Below are 16,206 nucleotides of genomic sequence, written 5' to 3'. Positions count from 1 at the left end.
AAAAAAATTCCTAAATCCTCTGAGTCAGAGGCTGTCTATTTAGAATATGTTTATTCAAAACCTAGCACAATGTAGTTCTGTTCCCATGACTGGGCCTCCTCTATGTTACTGTGATACTAATAATAAATTGTTATAAGCACAGAAAGTACAAATTTGTATGCATCCAAATGACAAGGAAACTTTGACCCCATTTTCAAAAGCACCTAAATTGCCGTCAGAGCTTGAATGCCATTTACTTTCTTACATACAATGGCATTTTTGAAAACATTACCTAAGATGTAAAAATGGATCAGTAACTGAGCCAAGACTGAGATACTGTGGAGAAAGAAGCTCAAAGGAGAGAGGAAAATCCAATTTAAGAGCATAATACATACATACACACACACACACACATACTTACACACATACATATATACACACACACCAACTGAATATACCGCGCTTAAACAGCATAGGATTCTCTTCACCTAAGAATATTATGCATTAGCTCAAACACCTTTCCAAGCAGCAAGTAAACTTACATTACAGGAAGAAAACAGTACTTCTGAGCACCAACTGCCTTTGTGAACCTCATGAACTCATAAACTACTTCATGAGGCATGCAAAACTTCAAACCAGAGAAGCAACAATGCAATACAGAAAAAACAATTTATCCTAGAATGCTTATTTGAAAGCCTTCCTACTTCTCCTGATGTCTTGCTTTTAGTTTCTCCACTCTGACAGCCGCAGGTGATAGACCACATATACTCCTAAGTCTCTGCTGAGCAAATTCAAAGCTCCTCATAGGGTAAAACAGGCAAGTCATACATATTATTTAAGGTGGTCTCAGATGGCTATGGGAGACTTGCTAAGTTTCTGCCCTAAAATTTAATGCAAGTTTAAAAATTTGAAAGCAGGGAAAATTACTCAATCCTTGCTAGTAGCATGTAAACTTTTGTACTATAGGAAGGTATTAAGATGTGCACTACATCTCAAGATGATTTCAGACTTTGCTTTTTTCACAACTTTGATTTCCAGTGTGAACTTCCCAGAGTTAAAAAATACAGATCAGTCAGAATGACCCAGATGTCTCTCTGTCATATCAAAAATCTACCAAGTAAATGTCTGATCAGGCACAAAATGTTAATAAGCTTCTCAGTAAAAGTCATCACAGGTCATCATTATCATGAAACTCCAAAACAGTGCCAGACTGTGCCAGGCTTGGAGGGGATTACTCAGAGGGTGGCCCAGCTTCTTGCTTCTAGGAATTTCCCAAGAATGAGATCAGGCAATTGCTCAGCCCCACAATGGCCATAAGGCTCAGTGGTACCTCCCATTTTCAACACACAGTCAGGAGCAACAGGTAAGCTTAGCCAAGTCGTCATGAAGGTGGTGATATTGTCACCATCATGAGGGCAGTTCTGAAATCCTTTTCCAGGAGATCTTCACCTTAACATTTTCCTGAAATGGAGACTTGGATAAGAGCAGACTGCATGAGTCAAGATTAAGGTAAAAGAGAAATAAAGCTAGTTTACTAGGGACATTTTGTAAAGTCCTTGGTAGCTATGAGTTTGAGAAGTAAGGTTTGCAGCATAATTTATTTTAATATATAATTATATTCTTGATTGCCCTCTATTCCTAAGAGGTTTTCCTGTCTTGCAGTGTTAATTTTATGACCAACAGAACTGTTTTAACAATTTCTTTTCAGTGGGAAGCTCATCCTAGTTACAGGTGCCACTGTGACCTACAGAACAAATCAGTAAAATGCACCCCCATAAGCTGATCTCTGAGGCAGAATCTTTGTCTAGAGGGGACTATCATGGCCAGTCAGCTTCATCACACAGACCACAGGGACCTCATTAGGTCCTAAAATCCACTTTCAGGAGTTGTTCAAGGACCAATATGGTCCTTTAAATCTCCCATTTCTGCTGACTCCTGAGTACCTGAGAATCTATATCCCTCTCTACGGCAGTCAAGTCTTGATAACAGTGCTGCAGAAACTCTGATGACTGAACTCAGATTTTCATAGCCTTAATTCTTCCTCCTTTCAGCTGCTTGATGCTGGATAAACTGGCCACCAAGGAAGAGTGCAGGGCCCAGACACACACTTAGGCTGCTGCACGCTGACCTTTCTTTTGAGCTGTCAACTACTAAGTAGTTTCATAGTCTTTTGACGTAAACATGAGAGAATACGATTTTTTTTTTTAAAGGAATACTAGTAGGACAAGACCACAAATGCCTTGCAACTATACTCTCCCATGATTAACATATCTTCCCATGACTATGCTATTCCATAGTATTTCCCAAGTGTCCACTTCATACATTGTTTGCACTGCTTGTATTAATTAACAACCCCTTTTTTATACTGGTAGACTGTACCAGGATTAATAGATTATGAAGACCATTCAGCTTTGTCATTCTCTAAGGCATTGGCAGCAAATCCAGCTGGGTTCTGGTTGACAAGTATGGAAGCTCATCCCAACTGCATGAAGAAATAAAATGAGTGTAGGTCATTGCCAGTTATTGGCTCTTCTGAACCAAAATAAAGTTTCACTGTTAACCTCTTGCATGTTACGTTTATGATGTGTTCAGGGACAACAAAGCTTGTCTGCTGTCCTTATTGACTTCAATTTACAATCTTGCTATTTCACCATCCCATTCTGTCTTTAATTCAGTCACAAAAAGCCATGCACTGGAAAGTTATTATTTATTTACACCATGCTACTCCCAGGCACCTAATGGAGGATCGATTGTACTATGTAGTATACAGACATATAACAAAGAAAACAGTCCTTGCCTCAGGCAGTTGCAGTCTGTGTGGCAAGTACAGCAGGTAAACACAAATGATAAATAGCACAGGGCTGGATGAGTGAAAAATAAAATGCATAAAATTTATCAGAAAACAAATGTCCCAACTTCCTTCCTAGGCTTTATATTTGTCCTGTCTTTAACATCCCACTCTAGCAGCTGATTTTTAAGGTCTTTTGGTACGAAACTTAATACTTTATGCTTGCATGCAGATACATTCCATGAATAAAAATATGATAATAATTTTAGATATGCTTAGAAACCATATGTACATCCATTACACAAAAAGTTAAAAATTAGTGAGAAAGACTATCAGCAATCACGAGGCTTTGCATGTATATCGGAATGCATCTAATCATGAGTGCATGTAGGTGTTTTTCCTGCACAACTCAGTTCACTGCATGTATATAGCTAATACATATTAATATACTTCAACATCATTATCCTATTTTATACTTGTAAGGATGGAAAAGAGGCTGCAGAAAAGTCTGGATAAATGGGTTCCAACAAGTAGCCTAGAGAGCACCAGGTAGAACTGAAAATGAGTGACAGGGTGACAGTCTTGAATCACTGTCCACATATGTACTTTCTAGAAAACTCTCTTTAATTTTCAACATAATTGTTATTTATGGTGTACATTTCATCGACCTGGTCACATTGATTCCAAAGAGAGATGCTATTTTTTTGTAATTGATGGATGACATTAAGCAAACAAGTGCAGGCTGACACTCAGGCCTAGCAATCATAGAAGGCCCAGTAGCAAAAGTGAGTCAGTGAAAAAAATCAACTACCCTATTTTAAAATGCCCTGGAATTTAAAACAGATTTGTCTCATTGAATTCATTGAGCTGACCCTTCAAATCAGACTGTGAATATCTGAGGTGAAAACAAGGGCTGTGTTCTATGCACATGCAATGTTTAGGATACTCACTAACATCTCCACGTGTAGCAACTGTTACCATTCTCTCCCCGTTCTTGTTTTTGTAAGTCATGTTGTTTAGAAGATCAACACCTGCTTTATGTATTTGATTAGATACTCACATATAACATTCTGGTTTTTACACATAGAGAAATGCATATGAATTGATCCAAAACAGAAATGGGAGCAGAAGGAAGGCATGCTGACACACCATCTACTGCTGCACTCAAGAGTCTCAGGCAGAGAAAACAGCTGTTTCCAGATGTTGCTGCTTTTGTAGACTGAACTCTGTGAAGAGCCCACATGTAAGAGGGTAACTGAAGAATGACTTAGCCTACCCCTATTCCACTATATTAAATAAGGCCAGGGCACAGTTGGAAGTACAGTATAGTACCGTACAAAGATCATTACATTCTCTTATCACACTCCTTAGCATAGTTTTGGCACATGCCAGACAATGCCTGGATGTGGTTTGGGGCACAGCACCTGTCAGGAGCTAGTCCCACTAGGCAGCTTGAAAGCTGTCATGCTGCCTTCTGAATGGAGCAAACACAAGTTATATGGACAGAAAGCCAGGCCATATTATTTGACCTCAGGAGCAAATAATAGTCTCTGAAGCACTTTATATACTGATTAGACATAGCTTTTTGAGGTGCAGGACATATCTGCATGATTTCTTCACCATAAGGAAACATCCACATCTCTTCATAGTGACTTCCTCTAAAGACTCTTCTCTTCTCCTTGTACTGAAGAAAGACCACACATCACAAAATACATTTGAAGATGAGGATCTAGAAAAGATCATCACTGACTGCATCATGTGATCTGGACTGAAAATAACTAATTGGGATTTCATTTTGATTGCATGGATCACCAAATATTGAGACTATAAGGCTGCATGGAGCCTCAACTATAAAATGCATAAAGAATAGGCCAAAGGGGAGTGGCAGAGATCAGTCTGAAGATGCAGAAGCAGACAGGATTCATGGCAGGGTAGGCATGAGGGATGTGAAGTTGCATGAGATGATCAGGAACAACAACTAGGATTGGGATGGCAGGTCAGGAAACAAAGCAAGGAACTCTGTTCCTAACAGTTACTGCTTTTCAAAGGCTGCAATCATGGTAATAAATTAAAAGGTGTCTGGACATGTTCCTGAGCACTGGAACTCATTCCTCTATAATATTAAGCTTCTAGAAACACTTCTGGCATATTTTTGACCCAGCCAACTTACCTGATTCCACATTAACAGTTTCTAACAATTTTCAAGTATATTTTGAGAATTAGCTGGGAAAAGGACTTTTCCCAGTAGGCAATGCAAATGATGCAGCCCTGTGTTGAAGGATGAAATACATTGCTGTATGGATGCCGAGTATCTATCCAGTGCCTGTTGGCATCAGTGGAAGAGAATGGTCCAGGGGTGTTTAATACAACTGTGTGGTCAGTCTTTCCCCTGTCAACTGCTGTGACACTATGACCTGATGAAAGGTCTGTTTTCTAGCTATATGGAAACTAGTCACTAGCTTCCTAAGAACAGCTCTGCATGACCTTGCAACCTAAATCCCAGCAGGATTTAACCAATGGGTTGAATTCCAAAAGCCTTCTAGTTCCTTTGGAAACAGCTTTGTAAGTTTTAATAGTTTACATGGGTTCAGCAATACACTGGATAAATGCTTGAATGATAAACACAGCAAGCACTATTAAGCTCACAGGAACCACATTCATCTCAGTAAATTCACTCAGTTGAAAATACTTTATGTTAGGAAAATATTAGATGCAAGCATCACATTCATACTCTAAGCATCTGCTGATGGCTACTACTGGCAAGAGATACTGGAGCAGACCCAATATGGTCACTGTATTACGTTTTAAGGTGTGCTGTGTATCTGTACATGTACATATGCACACACACGGACAGACACATACATACCCACACATATAAACACTTTAAATATGTTTTCTAAGGTCATAAATGTACAGGCTTTCTGTTGAAAGGTCAACAACTAGTAGCTGAATATTTTAGAGATTGAAAAAAACTCCACACAAAATTCAAATTAAAACTTGAAACAGAAGGTCAATGACTACAAACTAACAGTCTTTATTCCTGATCTATTCTTGGCCAGAAGAAAGGAGTAAACCAATGCATTCATATTATGTCTCTTTTTTATCCATGTTCCCCACTGAGTAAATGATAGTTAAGCACACTTGCATATAGTGTCTGAAAAGAAAATGAGCATTTTTTGCTGGTTAATTTGAAGTGTAGGTGTCTGATTAATTTTAATGCAGTTATTCCCTAAGAAACTAGTTTATTAGGAGAGGCTGTAAATGCTGCTCTTCTTCCCTAGCTGTTGTCTTTTATACATTTTCAGGTATTTTTCTTGAGATCTGTTGCTGTTTTTCAGAAAAGGAATAAAGCACTCTTTATCGCCAAATATATGTACTTTGGGGTCTGTACCTCAGAGGTACTTCATGAACTTAATCAAAAGAAATTTACAGAGTTGAAGCCAGAAAAACAGAGAGACACAAAGTATTGACAGTAAATTACATTGAAAAGGACACAAATCATTTTTGCCTGTCTGCCTATATTTAATATTTTTATGCTTCAACACAAAGGCTGTGACTACTTCTTTGTGGAAGGGGCCTTATAGCTGAAATTCTGAGCAGTGGCTGAAGATCTTCAGTGGCAAAATGCCTTTCTTTCTTGTGTAGCAAGAGAGCAGCTATTCTGCCTTAGTTAAATCTAAATGTCAGTGATCACGACTGATCCTGCCTAGATTTTCTGTCATTCCTCTTAACTGTGAACAGAGGGGTCAGCACTTGGCACACAAATTAGCAGATATGGCCAGCAACACTTTGTGAGGATGTCAGGCACTCTTTAGATCACTGTTTTTGCTGTTACTTAAGGCTGTGAGCACGAAGGTAAGGGGAGCTCAAGCAGCCATGGAATTCCAGCCACAGGTTTCATAACATGCCAAGATTTTATACCCCTCGTGACCATTCTGACTTTTTTTTTGTCTTTTATTTTTCCCCCTTAAAATCTATATATTCCTTGACTGTTCTTCTAAAAACCCAAGACAATTCTTTGTCTGCTTTTCCAAGGGGAGGGCTCTTTTACACTGTATTCATCTCCAAGCTGGGACTGCCAATTATAGCTCCACCTGGGCTCAGGAATAAAAGATGTCAGACTGCAGCCTTTGTCCTTTTTAGACTGCTTTATACTGCTATTACATTGATTGCTCTTTGTTTCCCTGCAAATGGGGTCTTACAATTGCAGTCCACCTCCTTCCCTCCCTCTACCAGACTCCCTACTCCTTGTTCCAAGCTTTTTTCCTTCTCTTTTCTTCCCTGGTTTTTTTTCCACTTTTACTATTAATTTTTGGCAGATGTTGACTTTTGATAAGAATCACTCACCTAGCTCTGAACCACTCCTTTATTAGATTTTAAATCACTCTTAGGGACAAGCAAAGGTAAGTCAGCAGTGAGACTGACACGGATGCTATCTTTATCCAGGAATAATTCAGCACCCTATGTCTCATTTACACTTTGTGATTATGACTGCTTTTAATATGATTTTTCTGTTCAGTTTAGAGATCTGATGTGGATTCTTCTGAATTAGAAGTGGATCCCCATCCCTTTGTGGTCTGTTCACATCTGCCCAGAGAGCAGAGCAGGAAAGCTGCAGCCAACAATGTCAATACAACCCTATAAAGATTAATAGGGTACCTGAAAAGCAACAAGGACTTTGAGTGATTTCAAGGATTCCAAAGACTCAAGAAATCAATTTCAGTGAAAATGTCCTTGCTAATTTAGTACCTGATAGTGTTTGACACCTCTGTACTCCAGTAAGAATACTGAGCAATATAAGGATGAGATTTCTGTGTGTGCCTTTTGCAATCAGGATTACAAATGAAAATTAATGCTAACTAAATCCATACAGACAGAAAGATAAAGAATACCCTTCTAATACCTATCTATTCAAAACAAAAGTTAGCTCTATTATTATCTTCACATCTAGTGAAAAGAAATAAACCAGTAATGGAAAATAAATTATGGAGACTGGCTAAATAAGAGTGGAATATTGTCTAAACTATTAAATCTTGCATATTGTATCAGCCTGCTGCAGCATTGCCTTAGCGCTGAAGAACCATGTGAGGCTGCTGGGGAAAAAAGCCCACAGATACTCCTGACATGAGACAATTTGGATGCCAGTAGACTTGATCATGTCATTGTTTCATTGTACGTTAACAAAGACACCAGCTCATGCTAGATGCTCAAAATAGGATAAAAGCAATCCATAAAATAAAATCTCTTCTCTGATGATGTCGTAGGTATTAAAATTCTGTTTATAGTGAAGATTTTTATATGTCCTAATTACATACTGGAACTATTGTCAGTGTTGCCATGCCGAAAAAACTTTAATGATGATATTACAGTTTGAATAGAATTTTTAAATAGATCTAATGTAAAAAGGGATTTAATTAATCAAATTTTAAGTTTACTTGATCTAGGAATAGAGGTATGCTATATCTTTCCCTAATTCTGTGGTAGTCTTTGTGATGTAGACAAGGTCTAGACTTATAAACTTTCAAAAACAAAATAGGAAGGAAAACTACAGACATCTTAGAGGGCTGCAGAAGGGACAAAATACCTAATAAGGGACACACATCTTCTTCCAATATCTATAAAATATCTTGTACACATATTATTTTTTCTAGAAAACATTTATATTTCATTAGCTCTAGTAAGGTCATTACCCGGGTCCCTTTTCTAGTGTGCTAAATAATTTGCACATATGGGAATAACAAGGAAGCAAGCAGATGAAGAGGGTTAAAGGGAGAGTGATCCAATATACACTATTGGATGTCATATGGTACAAACCAGATGTGTAAGGATTTTTTGTCAACCAGTAGCAGCATTCACAATGAGTTATTTCCTTGCAAAGATGCTGGAGAAAACAGGTATCATACCGGTCTTCTTTTTTTTCTCCTTCAGCTTAGCTAAGAAAAAAGATATGTATTTCACAGAGCTTTAGAGAAATCTGATAAATTTTGCAGATTGCATGCACTTTGTGTGTAAGTACATATATTGTCCATACGCAGACATACACACACACACTACAGAATATGTATACAGATGTCTGTATAAAAGACATATGTACAGACACACAAATGACCAACAGTACACACCACCTTGTTTTGTATCCAACTACATCTCTGTGCAAGGAAAGAGAAAACTTTTGTCCATCAAAGCATTGCAAACATCGTGATCCTGAGCTGTATGCCTAAGTAAATGTTTTATGTTTTCAGCTTAGCTATGCATAGTTCAATTCAAAGCTTTAGGATTTATATGTTTGAATCCTACCTACCATACAGCCTTCTCCATGTGTCTAGCCTTGTGTGAGTAATGCAGGTTAATCACCGAAGCATGTGGCAGTGTGAGGACAAGGCAGGGCAGTGAGCAAACCCCAGCTCCCATCTCTCATCACTGCTGGCTGTGTTGTTCACTTGAATGCATTGCCTGGCTTGGCACCATGGCAAGCTGCACCCCATTTAAGTAAAATGTGTCTAATGAGTGAGCCTCACAGATCTATTTTGTATTTGCCAGGTTCACAGGCCTCATCTGTACTGATGAAAGCTAGCAAAAAACTTGTTAAAGGGAAGAGAAAAAGAGAAGCAGGGCAGTTAGAATTGATAGCTGCTGTGCTACTATGAATGGTGCCAGAAGCTGCTTTTAAAATACAATTTCAAGCTAAAATTCAGAAAGGAAACTCTCAAACAAATATAACAAAAGCACAGGGAGGTCATGCGGCTCCCACTCATTTGTGCTATTCAAGTAACCATCACATTGAAATGATGTTCTTGCCAAAAAGTGGCAGTTCCAACAAAAACATCTGCTTCCTATGAGTCGTCTGAGTAACATCCATGAAGCATACCAAGAAAACATATTCGAAGCACAGGTGTGGGAGTTAAAATCTCTGTGTTCATTACTGGATTTGCCACAGTGCTCATGCAGGACCTTAAGTGCATTGTCAAATATTATTAAGCTAGTGTGTCTTCATCGCTAAATAAACACACCAAAAGGTGGTAGGGCTAAAATAGAGTTGATCCCACTAAAGGCATCAGGAATCTGTTCTGGATTAGAAGTATCAACACACCTTCTGCCAGTTAATTTATGAACATTAATGCTCATGATGTATTTCACAGTCCTTAGATAAATAGCCAGACATGGAAAAAGGGCCACTCAAAGACCACATTTTATTGTGCTTTGTACTGATGACTCATATTTCTCGGAAAGAAGGTCACTGCCTCTTGAATCAACAAAATGGCAGTAAATTCTGATTTCAGACTGTGTGCAGGGCCTGAGGGGAGGAAGGAGAGAGAGCATTTTGTAGATGATTCCTGAGAATTTTAGCCATCAGACTTTTTCCACACTTTTATTGAGCTCAGGCATGGGGAGAACCTGTTCTGCCTGTGAAAAACGCCAAAGACATGGCCCATGTACTTTGTCAACTCAAATTTATTGGAAGAGATCTTCTAGAGGCCATAAACATCTCCCCAGCAAGCCTTAGCTTCAACACTGCTGTCCAGGTGCCTATGGGGTTCATGTAACTTCATGTTACTCACTGATGCTGCTACCCCAGTTTTTCTCAGGTATGTGAGGGTCGAAAGACCAACTCTTCATGAGAGAATCATGCCGAGCACTACAGCTCTGCAAATGGGAGAGTCTGTGAAAAGTAAGACTGAGACTGAGGTCTGACATCTTAGACATCACTACCTTCTGTAGATAAGGTAGATATAAAAAAAAGGAACGTGTACTATAGGTCTTATAGTTGAAAAATTAGCCTTTTCTATGACTCCATTTCCTTTTATTTCTCTATTTTACTGGAATGCTTGACCATCAGAGTTCACTTAAGAAACTATGAAATACACCAAGAAAAGTAATTGCATCAAACATGAAGTCCTAGTTGTTAAAAAAGAGTATATTATGATTGATATTATTGACAAGTATACATATAACACCAAAGTTATTCTATAATCCTTAAAATGATCACACTTTAGGTGCTCTGGACCAAAATATCAAGTATCAAGAGGTGTAGTTATCTATAGGTTGAAGTGAGTTCAGGAACCTGTATTTATTCCAGCTGGAAACCCTCTTGAAACAAAAAGTGTGTATGTCATCAGTAGCAACAAAGTTACTGCCTTGTCAGTGCCTTAGTTTTAAAAGATGAACAGTTCACATACTCGTTTTTTACAAAAAGCTTTCTCATCTGCCGGTTTCAGGTTCCCTAAACTAAGTACTTCGCATACCCACAGCAAAGATTGGGCTCTTCAAAAACCTGATAGCTTCTTCTGAGAAAGGAGATGTCATTAGCACTCCTTAGTGCTTAGTTGTCATTAGTTCTTATGTTTTGTTTCTGGGCTTCAAGCCTCAGAAGTCAAATTAGTCTTTTAAGTCCAGTAGATTCACAACACTGAACCACAATCTGACCTAACCACTCCCCCCTCAAGTATTTGCTAAGCAGTGGCTGAACTTAATACACTTTTCTTTTTTTCTGCAGGCAGATGCCTCTGGAATTAGACTAACACACTCATCCAGAAACGAAACTAACGTCAGGACAACATAAATTATTAGAGAGGAGTTACAGATTTGTTAGGAAGAATTTGTTAAGCAGTTACACAAAAAAAAAAAAAAAAAAAAAAAAAAAAAGTTTAGGTTTGCTTTTTTTGATTTGTTTTGGATTTAGAGGGTGGTTACTAATTTCACTTCACCCCCTGCTCAGCAACTATGAAAACAAAATATGTCAGAAAATGGCATACTTAGCCTCAACATCATTTAATTGTAAACTGAACATAAGTGGCACATTCATCATGTTTTTGAAAGCACTCACTGCTCTCCCTCACCCCACGCTTTCCCACCTAACAGCACTCCTCAGGGCAGAGGCCAGACCAGTGTGAAAGATAAGAGTGGGAAACAAACACCAAGGAGATGGAGCCCTGAGGAAGCGAGATGACAGACTGCACAGCATGACTGAAACAACGCATGTTGGGATGGGAAGGTAGAGTCACATGTCGAGCCCACAGCTTTTTATCCTGTCTTGTGTAAATCAGGACAGTGCTGGAAACTCTGGCTGATCTACGCTGTTTTCTCTTTCTGTTTAATGCTTTCTGATTAGATTTTGCATGCAAATTGTGTACTGCTCTGAGCTAGGATTTTTAGTAGCAATAGCAACAGGTCGAAAGTTTATACCTTTGTTCACAAAGTCTGCTAGGTGAAAGGCTAAACTTTTTCAAAATTCAGTCCAAAATGTCTAAATCAATAGATTTACACAAAAGCTGTTTGTTTTCTCCCATGTTGATAAGGTTCAAATGTAACAATTTCATGAGTTGTATATGAAGGTGCTTTCCACTAGTTTATCTTGCTATGATACAGAAATATGAATTAGCTTAATTCCTGTCCAGTATAGTCAGTATAAACCGTTTAATTTAAAGCCAGATTGGGGAACTCCTGACTAGCACTTGACTAGACCGATAATACCCTTGGGTTGTTAACAGACTGAAAAAACAGACCAGCTAGAGAGGAGGTATGATTTTGCTTTCTAGGAGGAAAGTAGGTCACACCAACTTGCTTGCATTGTCACCAGGGACTGGACACCATCAAAAGAGCAGGAGAAGAGCTCTCCAGAACCTGGCTGCCAGGTTGTGTCAGATCAGGTCTGTGTGCTCGTGAAAGAAGCAGAGATCAATTATTTTACATCTGTCTGCAACAATGGTGTCTTCAACATCAACAATATCATGGTTTACTGCAAATCCAGTACCAAAAGGGATTTTTAAGAAATTGGGGGTTTTGTATAAGGACTGACTAGGGAGAAGACATTTAACATACATCTGTGTTAAATAACCGAGGAAAAGGGCCAGTTTGGTAGAATGGAAGGCCCCGGGGGAGGGAGAGGAGAGCATGTTTTGCATGCCTAAGGATAAAATGAGGGTATGGAGGGGCATTTCAGGGACTGAACTTTACTGTGGATGTTTGGAGACAACCACATCTTGTGCTGTCTTGTCCATAATGCCTTTTGGGAAATTATATAGCCATGCCCTGAACCATGCCTGATTGTTCTATTGGAAAGTGCTAGTTGGCAAGAGCCAAAACTTAGACAGGAAACGTGCTGAATATTAAGCATATAGACAATCAGTAGTCTGTGCTTGAGCTCATTCTTTGGTTTGGTTTTACATAGCATTATGATTTATAATTTATAATGTTACATAACACACAGCCCACAGTAATTCTCATTACTCTCAGAGATTTCCCTTCCAACTATAAAAGAGCAGAGTGCACATGGGACACTGCTACTGTGCTTTGTTTCTTCCATAGTGTGGCAATTGTCTAATACTAAATATTATGTAGATATAGTAGTAAGCCAAGAAAACCTGTGGATAACACAATAGTCCTAAGAAATGTTATGAATTTTCCATTCTCTTATGTTTTTTTCCTATGTGAAGAAGGGTTCCTATTAATTTCAGTGTGAGTTTTCTCTGAGTAAAGATTGTGTTCAAATCAAGGCTTGGTGCTGCTCCACTGGTGCTTTGTATGCAGATCTGACAAAAGTGTAAGGGAATGAGGAGCTAGCAGTAGTACAAAACTTGAGTGGGTAGTATATTCTCCTGATGCCATGCAGCAGGATTTGACTCACATGAATGTTGGCAAGAATCTCACTCCTCACTCCTCTTAAATGACCTCAGCTAAGGTTTCAGAAGTTGCATGTGTGAACATGTGTGTGTGTGCATGTGTGCGTGAGCCTCTGCTGACTTATTTTCAAATAATGTCAGAATCAGATGCTGGAAAATTATGTAAAATTATTTTCATCTAAGGAAAGAGATGAGGAATGTTTATAGCTGTCCTTGCCTTGGATACCATTCAAAATGCTACCCCTAAATTTCTATCAGGTAACACATTCCTTTTATGAACTGAAACCAAAGTGGGTTATTTGGCTTGTAAGAGACATCATTATTTTGAGCTGTGTGCTAATTCGTTCACTTTCACTGATTATCATTAATACCTGTGGCTGTATGATTCACATAGGCCAATAATATGCACATAAAACCCAGAGAATGCAGATAAAAAACTTAAAGTGACTTAAAAAAGATTAAACACAAACCGTAAATATGGAAACATAAGAGACCTGAAATGAAAAAAAACCACATATTAAACATCAAATTTAAATCTGCTTTACAGAAGGATTAAATGCTCACTGTGGACTGTGAGAGAATCCATTTCTAATGGAGAATTTATATCAGTCCACAGGGAACCCTATCAAGGCACAGCTGACTAATGACTATCATTTTCACTTGATTTCATTAGTATTTAAGTTATAGCATGAAGTACATTCCCTTCGGTGCACTGAAAGTTAGTGATTTACATACATTCACTGTGAAGCTTCTGCTTTGGCTAATATAAAAATGATTTGCTAGTTGAGAGTATATTCTTACTTATGCAGACCTAAGTCCACCCATTCAAAAAAAAATGTTAACTTTTCATATGATTAGTCACAACACATTTTAGAGACACGTGATAATAAAATTAAAATGATGTTACAGCCTGAAATTATTCTTTCTTTCTGGATATGAGGTAATACTCTTTGTTAAGCAGCCTCTAGTTTTCTGTGACCAGATTTTTCTGTAAAGTGTGCACATGCAATACATCTTTTTCGTCTATGGTCTCCAAATCCACAGTTACAGCAAAATATTATAGAGAAGATTCAATTTATAGACAACTGATTGTGCGTGTCTTTGTGACGATGTCTGTAAAAGAAATTCTGAACGTTTGGTCAAGACAGGTAACTTTCTGAAAAGGATGAGAAGAACGTGCTGAAAGTAAATGGCTGCCTGGGTGCCACTTGCTGGCACCTTCCTCCTGGATTCCCCATCCAATTAAAATAAACCCACTCATCCTCACTTCCAGTTTTCCATCCCTATTCTCTTGTCTCTCATCACTGCCCACTCAGACAATACACCCTACCAAACTAGCTGCTCCTCATACACTTCTTCAGGCTTCTTCACCTTTGTAGCTTTACTCATACCCCTCTATTTTCCATGCTGCTCTTCATCTCTAGCTACATTTTGAACTTTCTCCCATAAAGTGTCTGACACAAAAAATAGGTACAAGCAGCACCACATCTGTATTTTGCAGAGAACTCCATTTACACCAACTTTCTTCAGAACATCCTTTCCTCCTGAGCCTTTCTGTCCAGACCATGCACAAATACAATGCACAGACATTGTTAAGTAAATGATACTCTCTATTAATGCTAATAGCAAAGCCCAAACCTGATGTATACATGACACTAGCCTAAATATATGCTATTATCTTTTTTATTTCTTTTAATGGGACAACAGGAAAGCTTGACATGCTATGTTTAAGTAAGGAGGTGTATCTGTAAAGCATCAGGTCTATATGCATAAAAACTTCAGGCAACCCTGAACCTATAGTTATGTTCAGAGTCACAAAGGGATCAAATCAAAAGAAGAATTTGAAGAGAAGGCTCTTAACTGCATGCTAGCACAGTTCAGCAAATGAACAGAAACGATCTTCAAAGGTTGTGTGGAGAGGGAATGAGGAGGTAACACACTGTGTTTGTCATTTATAATCACTTGCTGTAAATCCTGGCCACACAGGAAAGGTCTATGTAAAACACCTCTGATTTGTGTTATTGGCATCAATTACATGTGTCAGCCAGACATCCCCATCAAAACTGGAATGCTGTAAATAGACACTGAGAGGTGAGCCCATGTGCCAGACATCTGATAGACTAAATACACAGGATAGAAAAGGGAAACAGAGGAAGGGTCTGTATTCCTGTGTTGTACCTGGGGTTCTGAAGTACAGAAAGCTTAAACAACTAGTTCAAATGCAATAAATGTAAGACAGAAACAAGCAACAAACTTAGATCCCCTGCTTCATAGCCTTTTGCCTCAGCCCACCAGATTTTTCTATTCTCTTCTTTGTTTTCCTCCTATGTTTTGATTTTATGTTTCTTTTGATTAGTGGAACTACTCAAGGTTCAATTATTCCAGTAATGGAGCATGCACAAATCAAGAGCATGTAGGATGAAAGTTTTACTTGATTTTTTTAGGATGAATGAATCAAGTTGAAATGGGCCTTTTTCCAGATCACCTGCTGCTTCTCTCCACTCTATATAACACTCCTCTGCTTCGATGCTCTTGACAGAAGATTGCTGCTTCAGCAAAAAGCTTTGAAGGTGAAAAAGTTTATTCCAAGAAGCTGGTGTGTTTGAGAGTGTATCCTCTAACTGGAGAACTAACTCCGCAATAGGGAGGCCCTATGACTGTGCTTCTCTCTCTGCCAGCCGAATCAGAACTTCCAGTTAACCCTTCCAAGCTTTTGTAAACCATGACACAGATATATCTTGGTTTAGGTGCTGGATGGATCATAAGTAAAGGATCAAAACCAGGTTTCAAACACTAGAAAGACAAAAAGTTCCAGTATAC

This window comes from Strix uralensis, chromosome 1 (genome assembly GCF_047716275.1).
Source record: "Strix uralensis isolate ZFMK-TIS-50842 chromosome 1, bStrUra1, whole genome shotgun sequence".
In the NCBI taxonomy this organism is placed as follows: Eukaryota; Metazoa; Chordata; class Aves; order Strigiformes; family Strigidae; genus Strix; species Strix uralensis.
The sequence above is the reverse complement of the archived record's forward strand: the minus strand, read 5'-3'. Positions refer to the sequence as shown.